Source organism: Chiloscyllium plagiosum, chromosome 5, assembly GCF_004010195.1.
Source record: "Chiloscyllium plagiosum isolate BGI_BamShark_2017 chromosome 5, ASM401019v2, whole genome shotgun sequence".
NCBI lineage: Eukaryota > Metazoa > Chordata > Chondrichthyes > Orectolobiformes > Hemiscylliidae > Chiloscyllium > Chiloscyllium plagiosum.
Genome location: NC_057714.1, coordinates 86,444,645 through 86,471,814, shown reverse-complemented (window position 1 = coordinate 86,471,814; position 27,170 = coordinate 86,444,645). Strand labels below are relative to the sequence as shown.

The following is a 27,170-nucleotide window of genomic DNA, read 5'->3' as shown; positions in this document are numbered from 1 at the left end:
GGTGAGGACCAGTTCGGCCAAATGAATGAGAGTGTCGATGGAAGGGTATTGTTGGGGATGTCGGGAGAGGAAGAAACGGAGGGCCCTGTTCATGGCGGATGGAGGTGTAGAGGGATTGGATAATAGGACGAGTCCAGAACAAGGAATACAGCCTAAGAATACAGTCTAAGTGGTGAGCCATTTAGGACTGAAATTAAAGGGAGAAATGTCTTTACTCAGTGAAGAAATGGGAAGAGGGTCCATCCATCATGATCATATTAAATGGTGGAGCAGGCTCAAAAGGCTAAATAGCCTACTCCTTTACCTACTTGGTAAGTTGAATCTTGATGTAAATTTGAAAACATAATTTGTAATCTTCTTTAATTAATGTCATGAACAAAGTATATTTTTGGAGAAAAGAAGTTCTATCTTAAAATGTAATCTGAATGTATTTTGCCTTGAACAAGTATTGGAACATTTTATCCCACAGACTGAGCTGGGAGTCTGATCTTCCCTTCACAGAGATGGATAGACACTCAACCTTAGCTTTGCAGCCCATGGAATTTCATTTCAAGAATGTTTTCAGTATGGCCTCCAATGTATACCAAACAAACTAGTTATTTTTATAATAACTTGCTGTAGAAAATGTTGGTTGTATTATTAAGATCAAAAGGATGCATTGATCTTTCAGTGTCTAGTATTATCCTCTTCAATAATAATGGGTATGTATAATTGCACGTTACTCTAGAGTGACTGGGAATCTACTTGGGTCGGCAATGTTGAAACTGGTCTGACCTGTTGTGAAGCAGATAGCATCAATTCTTTTAAGGTTCTACAGATTTTTAAAAAGAGATTTGTCTAAATATTGAAAAGAAGGTTTTTGTAAAATTAAAACTTAGCTATGGCACCTTTAACATAAGAAACCATCTCCTGACAGTTTATAGGAGCATTATAAACCAAGATACAACAATTAAGAACTATACAATGAATATAATGTCAAATGATGAAATGCTTTCTCAAGGAGGTAGGATTTAAGGAGTGTCTTTGAGGAGGAAAGTAAGCAACAAAGGTGAAGAAATTTCTCATCTCATTCCTAAATTGCCAACCTCACATCATTAGATTGTGACTCTTGATTCTAGACTTTGTAGTCATGTGGTATAACCTTCCTGCATTTACTCTGTCTAGTGCTGTTAGAATTTTATAGGTTTCTGTGTGATCCACTTTCCTTCTTCTAAGTGAATATAGAGTCATAGAGGTCGACAGAATGGAAACAGGCCCTTTGGCCCAATTTGCCTATGCTACCAAGTTTTCACAATTTAAACTAGAGCCATTTGCCTGCATTTGGACCATAGCCCTCTATACCTCTCCCATCATGTACCTGTCTAAATGTTTCTTAAAAGACAAAATTGTACTCGCTTCCACCATTATCTCTGGCAACCCATTCCAGACATTCCACACCATCTGTGTGAAAAAAAAGTTGTCCCTCTGGATCCTTTGGTATCTCTCCCCCTCACCTTTAATGTATGCCGTCTAGTTTTAGACTTCCCTACCATCTCTGCCTTATCTACCTTATCTCTACCTGTCATGATTTTATAGGTCTCTATAAAGTCACCCCTCAGTCTCCTATGCTCCAGGGAAAAAACGTCCTAGCCCATCTAACCTCTCTATATAACTCAAACTTCCAGTTCCGGTAGAATCTTAGTAAATAATTTCTGCACTCTTTCCAGTTAATATGCTTTACAGTAGGCAGAACTGCGCATAGAACTCCAAATGTGACCTCACCAATGTATTGTGCAGCTGCGACAAGATATCTCAACTCCTATTCTCAGTGCTCTGACTGATGAAAGCAAGCATGCTGAAAGTTTTCTTCATCACCCTGTCTACCTGTGACTCCATCTTCAAGGAGCTATGAACATGTACCCCTGGATCTCTTTGTTCTATAACACTCCCCATGGCCCTACCATTGACTGTGTAAGTCCTGCCCTGGTTTAACCAACCAAAATGCAACACCTTAAATTTATCTAAATTAAACTCCCTCTGCCATTCCTCAACCCACTGGCCCACGTGGTCAAGATACACTGTATTTCCAGAAAACCTTCTACACTGCCCATTGTATGACCTATCTTGTTGACATCCACAAACCTACTAACCATACCTTCTAAAATTTCATCCAAATCATTTATATATATGATGAATAACAGTGGACCAAACACAAAGCCCTATGGTACACCACTGGCGACAAGTCTCCAGTCTGAAAACAACCTGTACCACCGTCTGTCTTCTACCTTCATGCCAATTTTATATCCAATTGGCGAGCTCTCCCTGGACCCCATGAGATTTAATGTTACTCAACAACCTACCAAGCGGTACTTTGTCAAAGGTCTTGCTAAAGTCCATGCAGTCCATGGCTGTTGATATCTCTGCTAGGGCTCCCACAATTTCCTCTCTAGCTTCTTATAAAGACCTGGGGCACACTTCATCAGGTCCCAGGGATTTATCTACCTAAATGCATTTTAAGATTTCCAGCAGCACCTCTTCTGTAATGTGGTTCTAACCAATCCAGTCACTTTTCATGCATTGGTTCTGCCAACCTAGGAATCAGGCTGGTAAACCTTCATTGCACTCTGGCCATGAACATCCTCTGTCAGATAAAGAGTCCAAAACTGTACACAATACATCAGGACTGATTTCGCCATTACAGTAGCCACATTGGTCTATACAGACACCTACAGACTCACCCTGAGAGTGGAAGAGAGTCATCCTTGTGTGTGAGGAACCACCAATGAATGACAATTGCAGTAAGACATCCGTACCCCTGTAATTCCTCTCACTATAAAAGTCAGCATGCCATTTATCTTTCTCACTGTCTGCTGAACCTGCAGATTACTTTCGCAGAATGGTGTACGAGGACATCCAGGTCTCACTGTATTTCCCCCTTTCCCAATCTATTGCCAGTCCGATAATAATCTGCCTTCCCATTTTTGCTACCAAAGTGGATAACGTCACATTCATCCTCATTAAACTTGATGGATTTATGCACGTTGAACTGCCAAGTATTTGCTTATTCACTCTTCTTGCCCAAATCACACTGCAGCGTCTCTGCATCGACCTCACAGTTCACCCTCACACCCAGCTTTGCGTCGTCTGCAAATCTGCAGACATTACATTCAGCTTTTCCATCTAAATCAGGAATGTTTACTGAGTAGCTGGGGTGCAAGCTCTGATTCCTGCTGTACTTCCACAGTCACTGTCTGCCAATGGGAAAAATACACATTGATTCCTACTCTTTGCTTCCTCTCTGCCAACCAGTTCTCTCTCCATGTCAGTAAACTATCCTCAATCCTATTTGCATTAATTTTCTAAGCTAATTTCTTATGTGGGATCTTATAGACATTTTCCAGAAGTCGAAGTAAAGCACATCCATTAGCTCCCCAATATCAACCTGTACTTGGTATGTCCTCTAAAAATTCCAGTAGATTTGTTGAGCATGACTTCCTTTCCATAAATCCATGCTGACTGTCTGATCTGGTCTCTGTTTTCCAAGTGCTCTGCTACTAAATCTTTTACAATGAACACAGGCATTTTCTCCAATACTGATGTTTTCTATTTACCTCCAGTAGGAATACATTAGCTATCCTCCATAAGACCACAAGATATAGGAGCAGAAACTAAAGCATTTAGCGCACCGAGTCTGCCCTATCCTTCAATCATGGCTGATAAGTTTCTCAACCCCATCCTCCTGCTTGCTCCCCGTAACCCTCGATCCCCTCGATACTCAAGAACCTATCTCTCTCAATCTTAAATATACATAATGACCTGGCCTCCACAGGTTTCTGTGGCAATTAATTCATCACTCTCTGGCTGAAGCAGTTTCTCCTTACCTCTGTTCTAAAACGTTTTCCCTTTACTCTAAGGCCATACCCTTGGATCCTAGTGTCTCCTACCAATGGAAACATCTTCGCAACATGTACTCTGTCCATCGGCTCCACACTCCTCTCTGACCTATCACCTCCATCGCTACCCCCATTCACCTATTGTACTCTTTGCTACCTTCTCCCCTGGAGGCTTCCTGCCTCTATTCCTGATGAAGGGTTTTTGCCCGAAACATCGATTTTCCTGCTTCTCGGATGCTGCCTGACCTGCTGTGCCTTTCCAGCACCACTCTGATCTTAACTCTGGTTTCCAGCATCTGCAGTCCTCACTTTTGCCTATGTACTCTGTCCAGGCCATTCAGTATTCTGTAAGTTTCAATTAGAACCCCCCCACCACCCCGTCCTCTAAACTCCATCCAGCATTAACCCAGAGTCCTCAAATATTCCTCATATGTTAAGTTTTCATTTCTGGAACCATTCTCGTGAACCTCCTCTGAACACAATGCAGGGCCATATCCTTCCTGAGATATGGGGTCCAAAACTGCACACAATATTCCAAATGTGGTCTGACCAGAGCCTTATAGAGCCTCAGGAGTACATCCCCGCTTTTATATTCAAGGTATGTTCAAGGTAATCAGGCTGAATAAACATGGTTTTGTTAAAGGGAAATTATGTTTGATCAATCTATTGGAGTTCCTTGGGGAGGTACTACTGGCAGCAGTTAAAGGGAGCCAGAATTCAGAATGCATCAAAAAATATGGCAGAAAATAAAAGTTCAAGGCAAAGGGGTTAGCACATTGACATCGACAGATGATTGGCTGGTGAATAGGAAGCAGAAAGTAGATGTAAACGGTTCTTTTTCAGATTGGCAAGATGTGGCGAGATAGATGCAATAAGGATCAGTACTGGGACGTCTACTGTTTACAATTTATATAAATGACTTCGATGAAGGGTTTGGAAGGCATGGTTGGCAAATTTGTTGCCGATACAAAGATCGTGTAATGTGAGATTTAAACACACAGAAGGCACAGAGATCCTGAAGCCAGGACTCTTTGTTCCACTGGCATCAGGTTATTACAGACATGGAGGGAAATTAAGGTCAGCAGGTCAGGCAGCATCCAGGGAACAGGAGAATCGACATTTCGGGCATAAGCCCTTCTTTCAGGCTTATGCCCGAAACGTCGATTATCCTGTTCCCTGGATGCTGCCTGACCTGCTGCACTTCTCCAGCAACACATTTTCAGCTCTGATCTCCAGCATCTGCAGACCTCACTTTCTCCTCCGGGAAATTAAGGTCAAACAAGGGAGCATTTGCAGTAGAGAGGGAGAAGCTGTTTCTGTTCATAAAAGGAGCAAGAATGAGAGGGAAGAATATAAAATGATGTGCAAAAGAAAGAAGCGTGATGTGAGATTAAAATAACAGGTTTCACTTAGCAAGAAGTTAGGGTATGAAATACATTGCCTGGAAGTGTGATGGAGATAGGTTTCACTGAGGCATTCAAAGTGCATTGGATTATTCTTTGGATAGAAATGGTGTGTAAGAAATGGGGAAAAAGCAGGAAATTGGCTCTCAGTAATGATGCTTATCTGAAGAGCTGGTGCAAGCACAGTGGGCCAAATGGCCACGTTTTGCCCTGAAACAATTTTCTAAATCTGTGACCTTTATATGGAATGAAGCTTATGGTTGACAGTGGATTGAGGAATTCTTTGTCTACCTGTTTCTTCTTCCCAATAAAGCCCCTTCCCTCACAGACAACTCTTTTCCATGGAGGTCTATTTGACTGCTCCAACTATCCTCCCCCACCATCGCCACCTGTTGTTTATGGTTCCATTATACACTTCTCTGCTTGAAATGTGCCATGCAGCAGCTACATATTGCACATTTGCTAATTAGTTGCATGATTAGCAAGTTTAATTGTGTCATGGTGACTAGAACTGTTTAGTCCACATTAGTGGCAGCATTTTCTTCTTGCATCGCCAATCTTGGCAAATGTTAACAATTGGGTGATAGCCAGCATTCTTTAGAATCCCTACTGTGTAGAAACAAGACATTCAGCCCATCAAGTCCACACCGAAACTCAAATAGCATCCCACCCAGACCCAACCTTCTTATCTCTGTAACCCTGCATTTCCCATGGTTAATACACCTAGCCTGTACATCCCTGAACACTATGGGCAATTTAGCATGGCTAATCTACCTGACCTGCACATCCTTGGACTGTGGGAGGAAACCGGAGCACCCAGAGGGGACCCATGCAGATAGGGGGAGAATGTGCAAACTCCACACAGTCACCTGAGAGTGGAATCAAATCTGGATTCTCGGTACTGTGAGCCACTGTGCCAAACAAGAAGACCTTCTTTGACTGTTATGTAGGTCAGAAGGGAAGTGCACAAGCAAATATGAAAACCAAAACGTGATTATGAAGAAAGCACATCAGTTATAAAAGGGTGGTAAGAGATGAATCACTGTCAAGTAGAGACCAAATACAAGAGACATGGCTGAGGTGTTAAATGAATAATTTGCATCTGTCTTTATCTTTTTTCACGGGAGTGTAGGAGTTTGAGGGATGACATTATCGAGGTTTATAAAATCATGAGGGGCATAGATAAGGTGAATAGCAAAAGCCATTTCCTTAGGGAAGGTGAATTCAAAACCAGGGTGCTTAATTTTAGGGTGAGAGGAGAAGGATGTAAAAGGGACCTCGGGGCAGCTTTTTTCACACAGCGGAATGTTCTTATGTGGAATGAACTGCCAGAGGAAATGATAAATGCAGGTATAGTTACAACATTTAAAAGACATTAGGACAGATGCATGAATAGGAAATGTTTAGAGGGATGTGGTCCAGATGCAGGTAAGTGCAACTAGTTTAATTTGGGAAACCTTGTCAACATGGTCAAGTTGGATCAAAGGATCTTTTTCCATGCTGTAAGACTTTATGATTCTATGACAAGGTAGATATTGCCAAGGTCTTGGGGTCAGAGGAGAAATCTCTGCCACTGGAAGGGTTCAAAATTGTTGAGGAAGTATTAGATAAAATAAGTACTTAAAATTGATAAAGCATCAGGACCAGATGAAATACATGCAAGGATATTGAAGGAAGTGAATGAGTGTGTAAATTACAAGGGGACTGACAACTATCTTTCAATCTTCCCTCAATTCAAGTGGGGGGGGGGGGTAATATCAGAGGATTGGAGAATCGCAAACGTAACGCCCCGTTGAAATATGTTTGTAAACATCAGCCGAGCAATCACAGACTGCTTGGTTTAACTTTGGTGGTCTGGAGACTCCCAGAAAAATTTATTCAGCTTAAAATTAAAAGTCACATGGAAAATTGTGGATTGATTCAGGTGAGTGACATGAATTAGGTCAAAGAAGTATTAATGAGGACAAGGTTGTTTATATGGTACATACGGTACCCCAAAAAGACATTTGATCCATTGTCACAAAACAGTTTTGTGAGCAAAGTTATAACTCATGATATAAGAAGACCAGTAGTGATGCGAATACAAAATTGGCTAAAGGATAGGAAACAGGAATTAAGCACAGCTAATGGATATTTTTCAGGTTGATTAGATTACTTACAGTGTGGCCCAACAAGTCCACATTGACCCTCCGAAGAGCAACCCACCCAGACCCATTCCCCTACGTTTACCCCTTCACCTAACACTATGGGCAATTTAGCATGGCCAATTCACCTGACCTGCACATTTTTGGACTGTGGGGGGAAACCGAAGCACCCGGAGGAAACCCACGCAGACACAGGCAAAATGTGCAAACTCCACACAGTCAGTTACCTGAGGTGGGAATTGAACCCGGGTCTCTGGCGGTGTGAGGCAGCAGTGCTAACCACTGAGCCACCGTGCCGCCCATGTGGGAAAATCCTTTGGCATCACTATTTGGACACTTGTTTTTCCTGTTAAATACATGATCTAAATCTTGTACACAGGAGATAATTTCAAAGTTTACAAATGACACAAAAGTTGGGAGAAATGTGAGGAGGATGTTGACACATTGGTGAAGGGGTGGATAGGTGGCAGATGAATTTCAAAGCAGAGAAATCTGGGCTGATTCATTTTGGTATGAAAAGTGTGGAGAGTCAGTAAAAAATAAAGGGTACAGTTCTAAAAGGTGTAGAAGAGCAGAGAGACCTGTGTCACTAAAGGTGGCAGGACAGTAGAGAAAGCTACTAATAATGCTTACAGAATTCTAGATTTCATTAATCGGGCCTTAGAAGACAAGAGCAGGAAGGTAATGGTGAATGTATATTAGGCACTGGTTAGACCGCAGCTCTAGTATTGTGTTCCATTCTGGGTTCCACGCTTTAGGAAAGTTGTGAATGTATTGGAAAGAAGGTAGAAGAAGTTTACAAGAATGGTTCTGGGATGAGATTCGTTAGTTAGGAGTAAAGTTTGGACAAGTTGGGACTTTTTCCTTTGACTGGAGGAGACTGAGGATTTAAAAGAAGCTTTCAACATCATGAGGGGTCTGGACAGACTGGGCAGACAGAAACATTTCCACTTGTAAACAGGTTTGAGAACTCAAGGGCACAATGTTAAAGAAGCAAGTGAGGGATAAGCAAAACCTTTACACACAGCGACATGTTAGGTTATAAAATTCATTGTCTGGAACTGTGGTAAAAGTAAGTTCAATTAAGGCATTCAAGAGGGCATTACGGCATTATTTAAACAGAAATAATGTACAGAGTTATGGGTAAAAGGCAAGAAATTGGCACTGAGTTAAAATGCTAAGAGAGCCAATGTAGAGATGATGGATCAAATAGCCCTTTTCTATACAATAACTATTCTGTGATGCTGTGAAGATGTCATGAATATCTATTGGCAGATTTTTTTTAAATCATGACCTACTTTCAAGATAAATTCATCAGCACCTGTGATCTCATGGAACCAGTGATATAAGGTATATCATTTATATATAATTTATATTAGAGATTGAATGGAGAACTGGCGCCTTGTGCATTTGGTCTGTGTCAATGAAAGACTTTACTGTTTAACTTGTAAGCATTTCTATAGCCATGGCAGTTTCTTTTAAAACACAACATGAGGGTGAGTATCTTCCTGGTGTGAAGTGGGATTTTGTTTTCATTGTGAGAATTTTACAAGTGGACAGAATAAACAGTTATGCATTAGGTTTGCATGGACGAATATAAGATTTTCTGTTTATGGCTTGGGATTTTATTTTGAACTGGAGGATTCTTGTCTGAAACTAAATGTATAAAATAGTTACTTCTGAAGGGAAGGAATAGCTTAAAACCAATAGGAAATAGTATACCTCAATGTGAGGATTCCAGTTTGAATGTTCAAGGCCAGAAATGATTGAATAAAGCCCTGAAGGGTTTATTTGAAGGTAAAAAGAAATCTAAGCTATGTTGTATAAAGACCCGAGGAAAAGGCTATCAGATTCTCAAGCCTGGGAATTGAAGCCACAATTAAATTAAGCCCTGTTGATTTGATAGAAAATGGAATTCTCTCTGGTGTTAGGTATGTAAAACATTGCTGGTAGGATTAATTGGTATTATATAATACCGCACGTTAGAAAATCTTTAAAATGTGCCATATGTAAATAGCTTGGTTAGTTCTGTTTTTTCCTCATTTCTTTTGTGTGATAAACTTCTGTTTAATTGTTGAAACCAAATCTACAGCTTTGCATGTTGTATGTCAGTGAAAGACTACCTCATTAATACCAGAAATATGTAATGTATTAAGGATTTCAGAATGGAAGCTGACTTATCCATTAATAATAACGGCAGGTATTATAACGATTGGGGGCTCATGCAGGATTAGTATTCACTGGCTTTAAGAGGGATTGAAGAGTGTATTTCCTTTTAAAGTAATGGGTGCATGGTAATTCTGGATATAAAATGCTTGCATAGTGATGCAGTTTATTGCATGGAATTTGAAGATGGCTTCAATTGTTCCCTTTGACTAAAACTAGACTGAAAGAATTGGAGATAAATTAAAGGTAGATGTAAAAGCAGCACCGCGTATGAGTGAAACGTTACAACTCATTATTGAACAATTATATTTTATACACAGGGAACATATGTGGGTCATAGCGTCATTGGCTTGGCCAGCATTTATTGCCTCACCAAAGTGGTGATGAGCTGCATTAAAGAGTCACAGAGTTATAGAGCACATAAACAGACCTTTCACTCCAACTCATCCATGTGAACCAGGTATCCTAAATTAATCTCATCTCATTTGCCAGTGTTTGGCCCATATCCCTCTAAACCCTTCCTATTCATGTACTCATCCAGATGCCTTTTGAATGTTGTAGTTGTACACACCTTCACCACCTCCTCTGGCAGCTCATTCCATACATGCACCACCCTCTGCATGAAAATGTTGTCCCTCTGATCCCTTTTAAATCTTTCCCTTCTCACCATAAACAAATGCTCTCTAGTTTTTGAACTAACTTCTCTTGGGAAAAAGACCTGGCTATTCACCCTATCCATGCCCCTCTTGATTTATAAATGTCTATAAGGTCACCCCTCAGCCTCCAACGCTCCTGAACTACTGCAATCCATTTGACTTAAGTAGACACACAACATCCTTTGGTTGGAGCATTGGGGGTGAGGGGAATGGATGTTTGTGGATGTAGTGACAATCAAGTGGGCTGCTTTGTCCTGAAGCTTCTTGAGTATTGTTGGAGCTGCATCCATCCAGGCAAGTAGGGAGTATTCCATTACACTTCTGACTTGTGCCTTGTAGATGGTGGATAGACATTGGGGAATCAGAAAGTGAGTTACTTGCTGTAGTACTCCTCGCCTCTGACCTGTTCTTGTAGCCACTGCATTTATGTAGTGAGTCCTGTTCAGTTGTAACCACTTGATGAAGGAGCAGCGCTCCAAACACTAGTGCTTCCAACTAAACCTGTTGGACTATAACCTGGTGTTGTGTGATTTTTAACTTTGTACACCCCAACCCAACACTAGCGTGTACAAATCATGTTCAGTTTCTGGTCAATAGCAACTCCCAGGATGTTAATAGTAGGAGATTCAGTGATGGTAATACCACTGAAAATCAAAGGGTGGTGGTTAAATTATCACTCATTATCCTGGTATTTTTGTGCCGTGATTGTTACTTGTCACTTGTCAGCTGACCCTGGATATTATGCAGCTCTTGCTGCATTTGGACACAGACTGCTTCAGTATTTGAGGAGTTGTGAATGATGCTGAACATCGTGCAATCATCGGCAAACATCCCCACTTCTGACCTTATGATAGAGGGAAGGTCATTGATGAAGCAGCTAAAAATGATTGGGTCTATGACACCACTCTGAGGAACTCCCACAGAGATGTCCTGGAGCTGAGATGACTGACCTCCAACAACTATAACCATCTTCCAATGTGGCAGGTATGACTCCAACCACCCGAGATTTTGCCCTCTTATATCCATTGATTCCAGTTTTGCTTGGACTCCTTCATGCCACAATCAGTCAATTGTAGCCTTAATGTCAAGGGCTGTCACTCTCACCTCACCTCTGGAATTCAGCTCTTTTGCCCATGTTTGAACCCAGGCTGTAATGAGGTCAGGAGCTGAGTGGCCCTGGCGAAACCCATACTGGGTGTCATTGCTGAGCAGGTGCTGCTTGATAGCACTGTTGATAATGCTTTCCATTACTTTACTGATGATTGAGAGGAGACTGATGGGGCGGTAATTGGCCGGGTTGAATTTTTGCTGCTTTTGATGTACAGGGCATACCAGGGCAATTTTCCACTTTGTTGAGTAGATGCCAGTATTGTAGCTGTTCCAGAACAGTTAGGTTTGGGGTACAGCAAGTTCTGGAGCACAAGTCTTCAGTTTTATTGCTGGAATATTGTCAGAGCCCATAGCTTTTGCAGTATCCAATGTCTCCAACTGTGTCACATTTAGAATTGAAAGAAAGAAACCCTGAAATTTTCAGTGTCTGCCCTGGAATTAGGTCAGATACAGTTAGCAATGAAAAGAAAAACTGGACTTGGAGAGAGAAAAAGAAATACTTGAATTAGAAGAGAAAGAAAAACAGAGGGACATATTATTAAGAAAATGTGAAATGGAGAGGAAGGAAAACAAAATAAAAAGAAGATAATGGAAATTGAGGGAACAGAAAATCAGACAAAGAGGGAAAGTGAGGAGTAAGAAAATGGAAATGGAGACGGAATTCAGAACACTTGAACTCCAAAGAGATAGGCAACTTAAAAAAACATGAGTTGGCCCTGAAACAGTTTGGATCAAAAAGGAATGGGCTGAAAATGTGTTGCTGGAAAAGCGCAGCAGGTCAGGCAGCATCCAAGGAGCAGGAGAATCGACGTTTTGGGCATGAACCCTTCTTCAGGCTCATGAAGAAGGGCTCATGCCCGAAACGTTGATTCTCCTGCTCCTTTGATGCTGCCTGACCTGCTGCGCTTTTCCAGCAACACATTTTCAGCTCTGATCTCCAGCATCTGCAGCCCTCACTTTCTCCTCAAAAAGGAATGGAAATGGTCCTAGTACCAGAGAATAGACAGAAGGATGTAATAGTAACAGCAGAAAGGTCAGAACCAAAATATGTTATATTTTAAAAAAAGCTTCCATTGTATTAAGAATCGACCAACAAAAAACAATGGGAAATTTAATGGGATTACTGTAGTAGCAATTTATAAAGAATCTTTGGAAAATGGGCCATTAGGAAAGGAAAAATGTTTTAATACATTGATAAATGATCAGGATATTTCTACATAAACACACATGTATTATCAGCATCCGATTGTATGTAAAACAAAAATAATATAATCAAGTGTCTGTCTAAATGTGAATCCTTAAATAGACAACAACGTTCATGACTTTAACCCACTGAGGTCTCCACAGCTCAGGTTATATTGCACTGTCATCCTTTTTAGTTGATGAGCTTCAGCACAATATACCTAATGTATACCCTTTTATTTGTCGAGCCTTCTTCCAAATCTATGAGATAAAGTCCCTGCCCATCAGCTTCTCAATTACACAAGGATTTTGCCAAAGTAATTGATTCTGCCTTTCAACGACGACAGAAATACTTACTAATAAAAATCGCCTGCCCCTGGGTTGAAAGGCTATATTGCTTGATATATGCAGGTCTTCCAGAAGTTTCCCTGGTTATTCCTGTAAATTAAGGTGAATGACATCTCAACCTAGCTGTTATATGACACTGGTATATTGCTCTAGGATAATGAATTGATTTCTTAATAAAAACAATGTATAAATACAAGTCTTCAGTTTTTTTTTTGATAATATAAAATACTGGAAACTATAAATAATACATTTCGCAGTGTGATTGACATTGTAATGTTTGAAAATGACTATTGTGTAAAAATGATTTGAAAAATCAATTTGGTAAACAAACAAATTCAGGCCAATGATTTTCTCCTTAAAAGGTAATACTGCACAATGTTTGGAATGAACCCTTTATGTGCAAAATGCAACATTACAGTACCAGAAGTTTAAAAAGAATACAAGCAAAATGTATTTTTTCCTCCCATAGCTTCCTTCTATGGACTTACAACAATTTTAAACAGTAGTGTTTATAGTCTTTTTTATTGGAGGTAGCTCACGACATGGCTATGGTTCACTGATTTCATTCTGTCTGAAAGTTGTGGTTCAAGTCCCACTACTAAGATTTGAGACTATAATCTAAAGTAATGCTCTGATGCTGTCTGATGTTGCAGTTTTGTTTATATATCATGTTTCTTCAACCTCAAGAGGTCCCAGTTGTGTAACAGCGAACTATTTGGATTGTAGTCACTGACAGAGTATAGGCAACATGGCAGCCAAATTACACACAGCAAGCTCCCAGAACCTGGTGACAAAGGCTGGCTTTCAGGTGAGACATTGACTCCTTTCATGGAAGAATAGAAGATTCCATCACTTAAAGGAAGAAGTGAAGAGTTTTCTCTCTAGCTCTTGGTCAGTATTTAGAGTTGAGAGTGTGGTTCTGGAAAAGCACAGCACGTCAGGCAGTATCCGAGGAACAGGAGAATCGACGTTATGGGCATAAGCCCTCCATCAGGAATGAAACGCTTATGCCCAAAACATCAATATTCCTGCTCTTCGGATGCTGCCTGACCCGCTGGGTTTTTCCAGCACCCTGCTCTTGACTCTGATCTCCAGCATCTGCAATTCTCACATTCTCCTTGGTCAGTATTTGTCTCTTGAGCAACATCACTAAGAACAGATTCACTCCTTATGATCACATTTTTGTGTGCTGGAGCATAATGTGCACAAATTGGAGAAAAAAACAAAGGACTTGCATTTATATAGTGCCTTTTACAACTACAGGACATCTCACCGTGCTTTACAGCCCAGCTTCAAAGTGCAACAGCCAATCTGTGCCCTGAACCAACTGAAATCCAGAGAAGGAAACTGCTATGTTTGGACAAAGTAACAGTTTTACTTGTAATTAGAATGAGAGGGAGGTGATTCGAAGGAGAAGTGATGAAGGGAGCAGGCCACAGGCAGGCAGGAGAGCTCCCCGAGCTATACACATCGACTGGTGTTACTTTGTGGAGGAACAGACCGGTACTCGCTAACCAGGGTCCAGGACAGGGGTACATCAGGGCTCAATAACTGGGGCTCAGGGCTCCAGCAGTCAGGGCCCCTCTTGACACTGGCTCATTGACATAAGCAACTGTACAGCACACTGAGCGAGCATGTGTAATAGTTCCTGTTGCCAGCTGGATCCAATGAGGAGTAACATGCTGTCATTTCTATGTCACTTTGAGAGGGCAAACAGGTTATTGATTTAACATCTCATCTAAATGACAGGTTGGCTGCCATAGTTTTCACATTACAGAAATAACCATATTTCAAAGGCACAAAAATGTTTTGCACCATCCTACAGGGATGAAGGTCATTTAAAAAGACCTTTTATCATCACTTTATTAAATTCAACTTCACAAGTTACCTTCACGGGATTCAAACCATTGACCTTCTAGATTTCTGGCTGAGTAACATAAATGTTACATTGGGAAACCCTGGCAGAAGTAACTACCATTAGCAGCTGAGGGAAGAAAATGTTCAGGCAGTTTTGCAAAAAAAAGAATTTTTAATTCCTACAGGTGGGAAGATTGTTGGCTCAAGGCTGATTGATAGAAATGGGTGATGTGCCCCGGTGGAGGTGCTTTAACAGAAATGTGCTTCCCCAGTTGGAACAATTCCTAATATTGTGACTATACCAGCAGACAATCTCTCTAATCATTGACATTTATTTCTCTTTTCAAGAGTGGCTCATCACTCTGCACCCTGCCAGGTCTATCATTTGCAGGTAAGTGGACTGAAGAGACAGCAGTTGTGTGTTTGTGACCACCTGCATCTTGACAATGCACAGTGCATTCACAGGCTCATCACTTCACAGTCATCTGTTGTCACTCCAGCAACAACACAGCAGGTCAGACTGGAATATAAGAGCTGAGTTGCTCATGAGCAGCTTGAAGAGATAAACTGTCACTTCACATCTCCCATTCCTGAAACCCTGCATTGGCAATTAGTTTTGAAACTAAAAGACATGTACAGAATGCAACATTTCCTTCAATCCAGTGCTGTCTCTTCACAGCACCTTTCCTGAACTTATTGGTTCTCACAAGCAAGTGTTGAAATATCATGTACAGAGCTACAGCACAAAAAATGCTATGAAGAAAAGCAGAAAATCCTAAAACTGTGCTTGACCTCCACAATATTGTGTAGATATTGTGTGGCCTCCTCTATATTGGGGAGACAGGCCGCCTACTTGTGGAACGTTTCAGAGAACACCTCTGGGACACCCGGACCAACCAACCCAACCACCCCGTGGCTCAACACTCCAACCCCCCCTCCCACTCCACCAAGGACATGCAGGTCCTTGGACTCCTCCATCGCCAGAACATAGCAACACGATGGCTGGAGGAAGAGCGCCTCATCTTCCGCCTAGGAACCCTCCAACCACAAGGGATGAACACAGATTTCTCCAGTTATGACCGAAACGTTGATTCTCCTGCTCCTTGGATGCTGCCTGACCTGCTGCGCTATTCCAGCAACACATTTTCAGCTATACTTCCATCTTCAACAATAACTGACCAGCACATAGACCTCCTTGCCAGTACGATTGAGACCCTTTCTTTATTGGTATCTCGCCTACCCACTGTTCTTCCTTACCCATGAGATCAAACCAACGGGGCAATGAGTCCCAGACATCTCGCCCTGAGGACCTTTTAGCATTGTGATCTGAAATTCAATAGCCTCCTCTGGGTGGAGGATCTACACAGAGCACTTTATACCCATTGCTCCAACGTTTCAGTGCCCTTGATTGCCCATCCATCAACAATCCCTAGCACATGGGGCTCAACATTCACCACTTCACCCTCAAGGACCCTCCAATTCTGCCAGCCTTACAGTCCTCATGCCTCCACCTATCTTTGACAGGTACGTCACCTAAACACAGTACATCCACCCGAGATTCCTCCCTCTTTCTTGCAGGATGAGGGGCACAATGGAAGGGAGCAGAGCAGACCCAGCAGGGATCAGTATGTGTGTATCTCCTGAGCCTGTTAGCAGACCTGGATATCACTGAGTGCACGGTGACACACAGCCCATGGGATTCAATATCATCAACACTTAGCCCGATGGAATGTTATTATGTTCTTCGCTCAGCTCCCACTTCATTCTTAGTATCATAGAATCACACAGTACAGCAGAGGCTATTTGGCCCATCAAGGCTGTGCCACCAAAAATACACTAAAGCTACACTAGTGTCACTTTCCCACACTTGGCCCATAACTTTGAATGTTATGACACTTCTGGTGCTCGCCTAAGTACCTTTAAAAGGTTGGAAGGTTTCCCGCCTCAACTACCCTCTCAGGCAGTTCAGTCCACAGGCCAACCACGCTCTGGGTGAGAAAAATATCCCTCAAGTCCCCTTACTTTGAAGTTGAAGTTACGTGTGCTTGTAATTGTCCCTTTAACGAAAGTGAACAGCTGTTTTCTAGCCACCCTGTCCATGCCCTAATAATCTAATACACCTCAATCAAGTCCCCCCTCAGATTAAAAAAAAACAAAAGAACCGAGGATGCTGCAAATCAGAAAAAACCCCACAAATTCCTGGAAAAGCTCAGCAGGTTTTGGAGCATCTGTGGAGAGAAATCACAGTGACTTTTCTCAGAACTGATGGTAGCTATTAAAATGTTGGTTTATATGCAGATGAAAAGGTGAGGGGAGTGGGTAAGGAGTAAACAATAGATGGAGATAGAGGTTAGAGAGAGAGAACAACAGTTAGACAGACAAAGGAATGGATAATGATCTGGCTTCGAGGATGAATAGCTATTAACGGGGTTTGTTAGTAGCTAACAATGGGTAGTCTGTAATAGCAGGCGATGTGATAACAAGACTTGATGTGTGGGGTTTAGCGTAAGAATATGGGAGAGCTCAGGCCCTAAAGTTATTGAACTTGATATTGAGTCCAGAAGGCTGTAAGGTCCCTAAACAGAAAGTAGGATGCTGTTCTTCCACCTTGCGCTGAGCTTTACTGGAGCATTACAGCAAGCCCGAGCCAGAGATGTTGCCCGGGAAACAGGGAAGTGTGTTAAAATGGCAAGCAACTGGAAGCTCAGGGTCTTTTTTGCAGACAGAATGTAGTGCTCTGCAAAGCAGTCACCCAGTCTATGTTCATTTCCCCAAATGTAGAGGAGACCCCATTGTGAGCAGTGAGTGCTGTAGACTAGACTGTGTGAAGTACGGGTAAAGTGCTGCTTCACTCGGAAGGTGTGTTTGGGCCCTAGGATACTGAGGAGGGAGCAAGTAAACAGACAGGTGTTACACGTTCAGCAGTTGCAGGGAAAGGTCCCGTGAGACTGTGGTGTGGTGGGGTGTTGGGAGAGAAGGAAGAGCAGACCAGGATGTCCCGGAGGGAACGGTCCCTGTGAAAGGCTGACAAGGGAGGGGAGAGGAATATGTGTCTGGAGGTGGTATCTCACTACAGGTGGTGGAAATGGTGGCTAATGATCCTCTGGTTGTGGGTGCTGGTGGGATGGTTGGTAAGGACAAGGGGGGACCCTATCACTGTTGTGGGAGAGAAGAGTGGGGGTGAAGGCTGATATGCGGGAGGTGAGACAGACCTGTCTGATGGCCCTGTCAACCATACAGGTGCGGAATCCTTAGTTGAGGAAGAAGATGGACATTTCGAGGCCCCCTTGTCAAAGTTGACATCACCTGAACAGATGTGACAGAGACTGAGGAACTGGGAGAATGGAATAGAGACTTTGCAGGAAGCAGGGTGTGAGTACGTATAGTCCAGGTAACTGTGGGAGCCATTGGATTTTTAGTGGATATTGGTAGTTAGAAATGGAAGCAGATGTTGAGGAAGGGAAGGGAGGAATCAGAGATGAACCCGATGAAGGTGAGAGCGGAGTGGAAATTGGAAACGAAAGTAAGAAACTTTTACAATTCAAGAGGAAGGACAGGAACATCATCAATGATATCACTGATATATCAGAGAAAGAGTTGTGGATGTGGGCCTGAATAGGACTGGAACAAGGAACCCCACAAAGAGACAGTCATAACTAGGCGGCTGGAGCCCGCAAAATGGAAATTCTGAAACTGACGTAAAGCATCAGAGGAATTGTGGATGTAAGTGGGAAGGGACTGGACCAGAAAGATTGAAACAAGGTATGACTTGGAGGTGCAGGTGTTGGGCTGGGCTGGACAAAGTTAAAAAGCCCACAACACCAGGTCCAACAGGTTTATTTGGGAGCACTAGCTTTCATTGCGCTGCTCCGTCACCTGATGAAAGAGCAGTGCTTCGAAAACTAATGCTTTCAAATAAACCTGTTGGACTATAACCTGGTGTTGTGTGATTTTTAACTGAGCTGAAAATGTGTTGCTGGAAAAGCACAACATGTCAGGCAGCATCCAAGGAACAGGATAATCGACGTTTCGGGCATGATCCCTTCTTCAGGCTTATGCCCGAAACATTGATTCTCATGTTTCTTGGATGCTGCCTGACCTGCTGCACTTTTCCAGCAACACATTTTCAGCTCTGATCTCCAGCATCTGCAGTCCTCACTTTCTCCTCGATGATTTTTAACTGAGTCAGGGTAAGAAGAGATGAATTCTGTGGGACAGGCAGAAACAATGGGTTGGTCTGGGTAATCCTGTTTGTGATTTTGGGGTAGAGGTAGACATGAACTGTGTGGGATTGGGGAACACTCAGCTTGGAGGCAGTCAGGGGTGGGGGGAGATCACCAAATGAAGTGAGGTCAGTGACCGTAGTTGACACAATGGCCTGATGTACCATGGTGAGGTTATGGTCCAGGGGGAGATGGGAGGAGGGCTTATGCCCGAAACGTCGATTCTCCTGTTCCTTGGATGCTGCCTGACCTGCTGCGCTTTTCCAGCAACACATTTTCAGCTCTGATCTCCAGCATCTGCAGTCCTCACTTTCTCCTCGGAGGTATCTGAGAGCTAGCACTCAGCTTCTGCAATGTAGTGGTCAATCCGCCAAACAACAACACCATCACTCTTGTCAGCAGGCAGGCTCAGTTACAAAAGTCTGGGTTAGATCTGAGGGCACAGAGTGCAGTCAGTTCCCAAGATGATAGGTTAGAATGGGTGGGTGGGGTGGGAAGAAGGGAGTGAGAAATTGAGGTGATAGATGTGACACAACAGTTCTCAATGAACAGGTTGATTGTACGTAAAAGGGAGGGGTCTTTCTCTGGGCTTTTTTTTTCTGGGTAGAAGATAAATGCAAAATGTTTTGTTGTAGTCATAGAGTCATAATCATAGAGTTGCATAGCACTGAAACAGACCCCTTGGTCCAACTCGTGCATGCAGACCAGCTATCCTAAATTAATCTAATTCCATTTGCCAGCATATGGCCTATATCCCTCTAAACCCTTCCTGGTCATGTACCCATAGAGATGCTTTTTAAATGATGTAATTGTACCAACTTCCACACTTCCACTGGCAGCTCATTCCATACCCATCACCCTATGGGTGAAAATGTTGCCCCTTAGATCCCTTTTAGATCTTTCACCTTAAACCTACGCCCTCTAGTTTGGATTCCCCTATCCTGGGAAAAAGACCAAGGCTTTTCATCCTACCCATGCTCCTCATGATTTTATAAACCTTTGTAAGGTCACCCCTCAGCCTCTGACACTCTAGTAAAAACAGCCCCAGCCTATTCAGCCTCTCCCTCTAGCTCAAACCCTCCAACCTCAGCAACATTCTGTAAATCACTCCTGAACCCTTTCAAGTTTCACAATATCAAGCATTACCGCAAAAAATCAATCCGTCTTTCTCTTTCACAAGGTGATCAGGCTGTTGTCCTCTTTAGGACTTTCTGTTTTTAATTCATTAGCATCTAATAATAGAAATATTTTCACTGGTGAAAGAAGATTCAGAATTTATCCTATCTTGCAGTTGAAAAGGCACTTTTGTTTCTCTCAAGCATTATTCACTCATATAGTACATTAGCCTAACATATCAACTTAAGTCATCGTGGCACCCCACTTATCAATAGATTTTTACAATCCTTTTATAAAGCATTTTATTATTGCTATTATTTGTGATGCAAGGTTAGTTATTGTATACAGTTCAGCTAAACAGTGTCTACAAAAGCACTTAAGCAAAGCATCAGTGAAGGTTTAAAGAGAAAAGCTAGTGATTATTTAATGAGCTGTATACATCTGATGTAATGGTCTGAGTTCCAAAATGTAATTTGCTATAAAGGAAGGTAATGGAGGAAATCATTATTTGGAAAGGATATAAACAAGACATTAAAGTGTCTTATAGATAATGTTATTTTAGAGAATTCTGGTCAAAACTGTTTACTAAATATACCCATTTTTACAAACCAGTCAGTTGATGGGGCTATCAGCGGTGAATGAGTATCAGCTAATTGATCTGAAAAAGTCTGCAGACAACTTGTGATGAAGATCAAAGGCACCCCTCTCTTGCAAAGTGGACTGGCAGCCTCATACCAGATGTTTTTTCTCATGTCCTGTCATGCTTGATAATTGCATGGTATACTGTCGATTTTGGCCACGTCTCTGAGATGAAAGGTCTGTGCCTGAGAGGATATTGCACTCTGAGTTTGGATTCTTTTTTGATAAAAAGAAGAATGTCTCTGTAATAAGTCCTGAGATGGTCAGCGTCTCATTACAACTCTATTAAACACTGCTATTTAGACCCGGACGAAAACCAAAACCAGTCTCTCTCTAAGGCTGAATTGGCCAGTGTGCTGTCAAAGTTAGGGTTGAGCCAGAGAAGCAGATAGAGTCCACACTTATTCCTGCTGGGTTATGTGGAGTTTGCTTAATCCAAATGAAGTGATAATGCACTCTGAGAAAGTGCTTATAATTCTTCAATAGTGTTGAATGAGGGAGCGACCAAAAACCAAGGACATCTGCTCCTGATTGCTGTCCATTAGATAGTTACAGATAATGAAAACTATTTCAATCATCTAAATTCATCCATCCAGAGAGATTCTTAATTCCCACCTGCAAAACTAGAATGTGTAGTGTTGCCTCTACTCTGAAAAGTTACTCAACCGGTTGATTATTCTTTGTATGGAAGTATCATTTAATTTAAAGTAAGTTAACATTTTGATATCCTTAACAATGTTACACACCTCTATAAGATGACCTCCTCGACATATCTTTTTCAAAACTGAAAAGTTCAGCTTCCTATAAAATTTCATCATAATTCCAGATGATTGATATAGCATTAGTCCTGGAGGCAATACTTTTAATGGTCTTCAACCAAGCCTCCACCTACCTTCTTAGATGGGTGTAAAATGTGCCATGAGACTATTCGTAGAACAGCAGAGAAGTTCTTCCAGGGTCCTTGCTAATATTTATCCTTAGCTGCCACCATGAAAGCATTATTGCTTTTTCTTTACTTTGCGGTTTGTGGAATTTCTTGTGAGCAAATCAGAGGTACCCTACTTTAAACTGAATGTAAAGTGATTTGGAATGGCCCGAGATTATGTTTGGACACGATATAAATGTAAGCTTTTGTTTTACCATGACAAATATTCTTCTGTTTTGTGATATGATGGCATAGTATCTTCAAGGTTTTGTTAATTGCTGCTCAGCTTTGTTGGACATGTTTAGAACATAGAACATAGAACATAGAAGAATACAGCGCAGTACAGGCCCTTCAGCCCTCGATGTTGCGCCGATCCAAGCCCACCTAACCTACACTAGCCCACTATCCTCCATATGCCTATCCAATGCCCGCTTAAATGCCCATAAAGAGGGAGAGTCCACCACTGCTACTGCAGGGCATTCCATGAACTCACGACTCACTGAGTAAAGAACCTACCCCTAACATCTGCCCTTTACCTACCACCCCTTAATTTAAAGCTATGCCCCCTTGGGTTGACGTAGTATGCTTGTGGGTTGGTGTGCCACTATGATTTCTAGTGGTCTGGTTGTCATTTCTGCTATTTTCTTAATGTAGGGCAGGGTGACCAGTTTATTAGGATGTACATTGTCCTCTTGGCAGTGTCTATTCGGTAGGCATCGGCGGACGAAGCTGTTAGGGTATATCTTCTTTATGAAGACCTTGTAAGGTGTTCTTCCTCATTTTTGTGTACACAAGGTCTTCGTAAACAATGGATACTCCAACAGCTTTGTCCGAGAGAGCAAGACAGGAGTAGATACAAAGAGAAGGTTAGTTGTAGAGAGAGATGGAAATAGTGTGACAGAGAGATGTGGATAGAAAGAGGAGGAAATAGATAGAAATAAGATGAGTGAAGAGAGAGGTTGGGAATAGACAGAGGGGAGGGCTACATTGAGAGGTGGCAGACAATGGAGAATGGGAGATAGGATCCTATCTATCTGGAGTGATAGAGGTGGGTCCATACAGGAAACAAGAGATAGAAACATAGAAAGTAAGAATATGCTAATCAGCCTTTGAGCCTGCCCCACCATTCAGTATGATCATATTTGATCCTCCATTTGAATGTCATATTCCTGCTTTCTTCCCATACCCTTTTGATGCCTTTGAAACTTAAAATCAACCTATCTCCTTTTTGAATATGTTCAGTAATTTGGCCTTCACAGTCTGCTGTGGTTGAGAATTCTACAGGTTTGTCACCTTCTCAAAGAATTCAATAAGGTTTGTGAGGCACGACCTGCCCTTCACAAAACCATGCTTTAGCTTTGGATCTACTGAGATACTAAGGTCTCTATTCGATTTTGTCCTCAGCTACATCATGGGCGCATGTTAGCAGCAATTGTAGCTCACATTTGGATCATTTGAATCAGTTATTGAGCTCACTGCCAACATTCTGAATCAATCCTGCAACTTTCAGTTTTGGCCATTCCTAACAACGCCTCAAGAATTTGATAGAACCTTACTTTATACATGCATATCATCGTCCAACGATGTCATTGAATCGTCACAGAATTACAGAATTCTTACAGTGCAGAATGAGGCCATTTGGCCTACCACGTCTGCATCAACTGTCTGAGCATTTTGACTTAACCTCAAAGGTCTTTAAAAATCTATACACGCCATATCAAATGCATTGCAATCAACTCTTTCTGTTATCGCCTCAAAACACTCTAACAAGTTAGTTCGACCCAGTTTTCCCTGAACAAATCTGTGCTGACTTTTCCAAATTCATTCACATTTTCCCCTGTGACTATTCACTGTACACCAAATATTTGTTTTTAGAAGTTACTCCACCACTGAAGTTAAACTGACTGGTCTGTAATTGCAAGGGTTAATCTTATATCCTTTTTGAACAGGATGCAATAGTTGCAATTTTCCAAACCTCCAGCATCACCCCTGAAATCCCCAGTATTTTTCCCTCTCGCCCTGCTAATTACTCCTATTTAAATAAACATCCAATACTCTATTGAGTTCTTTAACTGAACCTGCCTTGACCACACTTTGAGGAAGTGCATTCCTACTTGCTGAGTGAAGAAGGTCTTTCTTGGCTGGCATTTGGAGCTTTTGCAAAACACTTTAAAACTGTGAGCTCTCATTCTCAATCCTTTTACGAGTAGGAACAACTAACCCCAATCTACTCTAATCCCAACCTTTATGACTTTGACAACATCTCTCTCAATTCCTGATAAAGGGTTAATGCCCAAAACGTTGATTCTCCTGCTCCTCGGATGCTGCCTGACCTGCTGTGCTTTTCCAGCACCACTCTCTTGACTCCAGCATCTGCAGTCCTCACTTTCTCCTATCATCTATTATATCTCCTATTAGCCTTCTCCTCTTCAAGAAATATAGTCCCAATTTCTCCAATTCTTCATAACTGACGTTTATCATCTCTGGAACGATTCCCTAAATCTCTTCTGCGCTCCATCAAATACATTTACATGCTTCATTAGGGCTGGTGCTCAGAATTGAACACCATACTCCAGCTGAGGTCGAACTACTGTCCCATATCAGTACAGCGTAACCTTCCTGTATTTGTTCTCTATGTCCCTATTAATGAAGCCGAGAGTACTGTTTGCTATTAAAGATTCTGTCTAACTGCCCTACCACCTTGAATGACCTATGCACATATACACCCAAATCATTCTGCTATTGCACACCATTTAGAATGGTACCCTTTATTTTATACTAACTATCCATTATCTTTGTACCAGAATTCATCCCCTCATAATTCCCTGCGTTGAATTATATCTGCCACTTGTTTGGCCACTTCAACAATGTGAAAATGTCCTCTGGAAGTACAACACTGCCTTTCTCACAATTTACAATTCTCTCAAGTTGTGTGCCATCCACAAACTTTGTCGTTGTCTCCTGTAGATCAAGATCTGGATCATTTATATATTCTTATACTAAAAAAAAACAACCCCAGGGAATCTCCACCAGAAAACCAAATTCGAGGCCAAAATCACCACTATTCTGTTTCCCATCTCTCAGCCAACTTTGTGTCCACATTGCTACTGTCCTTTTTTATCCCAAAAATACAAGTTTCCTCAATAGTTTTTAAAAATCTATACACACCATATCATCAGCAATGCCTTGATCAACTCTTTCTGTTATTACCTCAAAGAACTCAAGCAAATTAGTTCGACCCAATTTTCCTTTAACAAAACTATGCTGACTTTTCCAAATTAACTCATATTTTCCCCTGTGACTGTTCACTGTATCCCAAATTTTTGTTTCTCGAAGTTACTCCATCACTGAAGTTAAACTGACTGGTCTATAACTGCTGGGTTTAATCTTACAACCTTTTTGAACAGGATGTAATATTTGCAATTCTCCAAACCTTCAGTATCACACCTGAATCCAGGGAACATTGAAAGGTAATTGCCTCTGCAACTGCCACTCTCATTTCCTTCAATATTCTTGGATGCATCTCATCCATTCCCAATGTCTTATTAAATTTAAATGCTGACAACCTATTCAATATTTCTTCATTATCAATATTAAGCCTTTTTACTGGCTGAGTTACCTCCTCTGTCACTATGGCCTGAACAACATTTGCTCCATATGTAAAGACACATGTAAAGTATTTATTTAACGGCTCAGCCATGATTAAATGGTGGAGCAGACTCAATGGGCTGAATGGCCTAGTTCTGCCTCTTTACCTAATGGTCTTCTGTTCAGCCACAGCCCTTCCTGCTAGCCTTTGGTTTTAGTAGATCCAGCCCAGCTCTACTTCCGTCCCATTAAATTCAGTCCTCTGCTCGTTAATTGTTCTTGCTCTGGATTTTTTTTGTACTTTTCCGTTGCCCCCTAAACCTTATGATACAAAGATCACTGTCCCTTAAATGTTGCCCCAGCGATTCTCAAATCTCTTTACTCACCTCAGTTCCAAGAACCAGGTATAGCAGCGCCTGCTTTCTTGGTCAATTGGATACATACTGCTGTAGGAAATACTCTCAAACACAATCTAAGAATGCTTACCTCTCTCTGGCATTAATACAATCATGACCCCAGTCCACATTTAGCTAATTCCATCTGACATTGCTAATCAACCTGTTCATCTACTCTCCCTGAACTCTGGAGCTGGTTTGTTTGGGCCTTAAAGGCCCTGCATTTCTAATTGTGACATTATAGTGAACAGACTGGCTTTTGGTTGATCTGATTTGTCCATTGTCCGCCATACTAGCCATAACATCAGGAGTCAGAACAGAAGAATAATTTCAAGATGCATGCTCTAAAATACAGGAGTCTAAATCAGAAATGTGCTGTGATTGAGTTTGTTCCGCTCATCTTTATTTTTCATTTGAAACTTAGTCCTTGTACTTTGTCGATGGGAGGCTGGTAGTGATGTCAATGCCATGTGTGGTGCTGCCTTGCCACCCTCCACCCATGCCGCTGGCACTATAGGGTCTGGTGTCCAATATGCATGCCTCGCGCAATCATCACCTTAGCCCATTATGTCTGTGTTGGAGTGTTGGAGCGTGCAATACTTTGGAAAGGATGTGGTTGAGACATTGGAAACCATTTTGTGAAAGGAGCAGTTCATAAACATTTGGAGCTTAAAAAGATTCAAAGTTGTGAAGAAAGAGTGGAGAAACGTGTTTATTTTTGATTGCTCGCATAAAGAGGTGGTATATGCCTAATGAACGAAAGAGCTGTAGGCATATATGGAGCCACTGGAATATTTAGATAAATCAATGATTGTTGCTGGGATTTTACTGCTGGTACTGTTTACCCGCAGGAAAATCAACGTGAAGGCAAATGAGGCATTCACTGAGTCTATCACTCAAGTCTTAGTATGCCCCAAACATTTTTGCATGTTTACAGGTGAGGCCATTGGCTTTCAGTGGGCACTGAAAAAGTGAGGTAAAAACAATGACTGCAGATGCTGGAAACCAGATTCTGGATTAGTGGTGCTGGAAGAGCACAGCAATTCAGGCAGCATCCGAGGAGCAGCGAAATCGACGTTTTGGGCAAAAGCCCTTCATCAGGAAAAAGTGACTTGAACAATGATATGCAGTGACCTGAAGTCCAATGTAATTTTGAGGACTATTTGGCCATTGGTATTCGGGAACTCAGGCCCTTACACAGTGAGAGTTGCATATCACTGTTTATATTTACAGGCTCATTTGAAGCTGTTTTTGATCTTTTCGGAAGTTTCTTGATGGGATTGGGCATTTAAGAATAAGGAAATGTTTTAAAGCTTCGAGTTACATCATGCTTCATCTCTTGTCTTCTAAAAGTACGAGCGACTGCTCTGTGTACCGATTTCATTTATTGTGCATTTCCTGTGGTCAATATCCAAACAGTGATGTTGTGTTTGAGTTTCTTTCAGTCAGCATTTAGCTCTATAATCTAGTGCAGACTATCTTAGAACTCTTAGCTGCAATGTTATAACTGTGCTTTTTATAGCTTGCTCGGCTTTAAATAAAGGAG

The 27,170-nt window shown here is 41.7% G+C and overlaps 1 long non-coding RNA gene across 1 annotated transcript in view; it reads right to left on the bottom strand.

Annotated features, from left to right (window-relative positions):
- Positions 1–12,907: 12,907 nt before the first annotated feature.
- The window catches only part of LOC122550308, a 48,678-nt gene continuing 34,415 nt past the window's right edge, over positions 12,908–27,170 (bottom strand). Inside the window, exon 3 of the long non-coding RNA XR_006311808.1 lies at positions 12,908–12,971. This is a non-coding gene — a long non-coding RNA (uncharacterized LOC122550308). The remainder of the gene's footprint in view (positions 12,972–27,170) is intronic.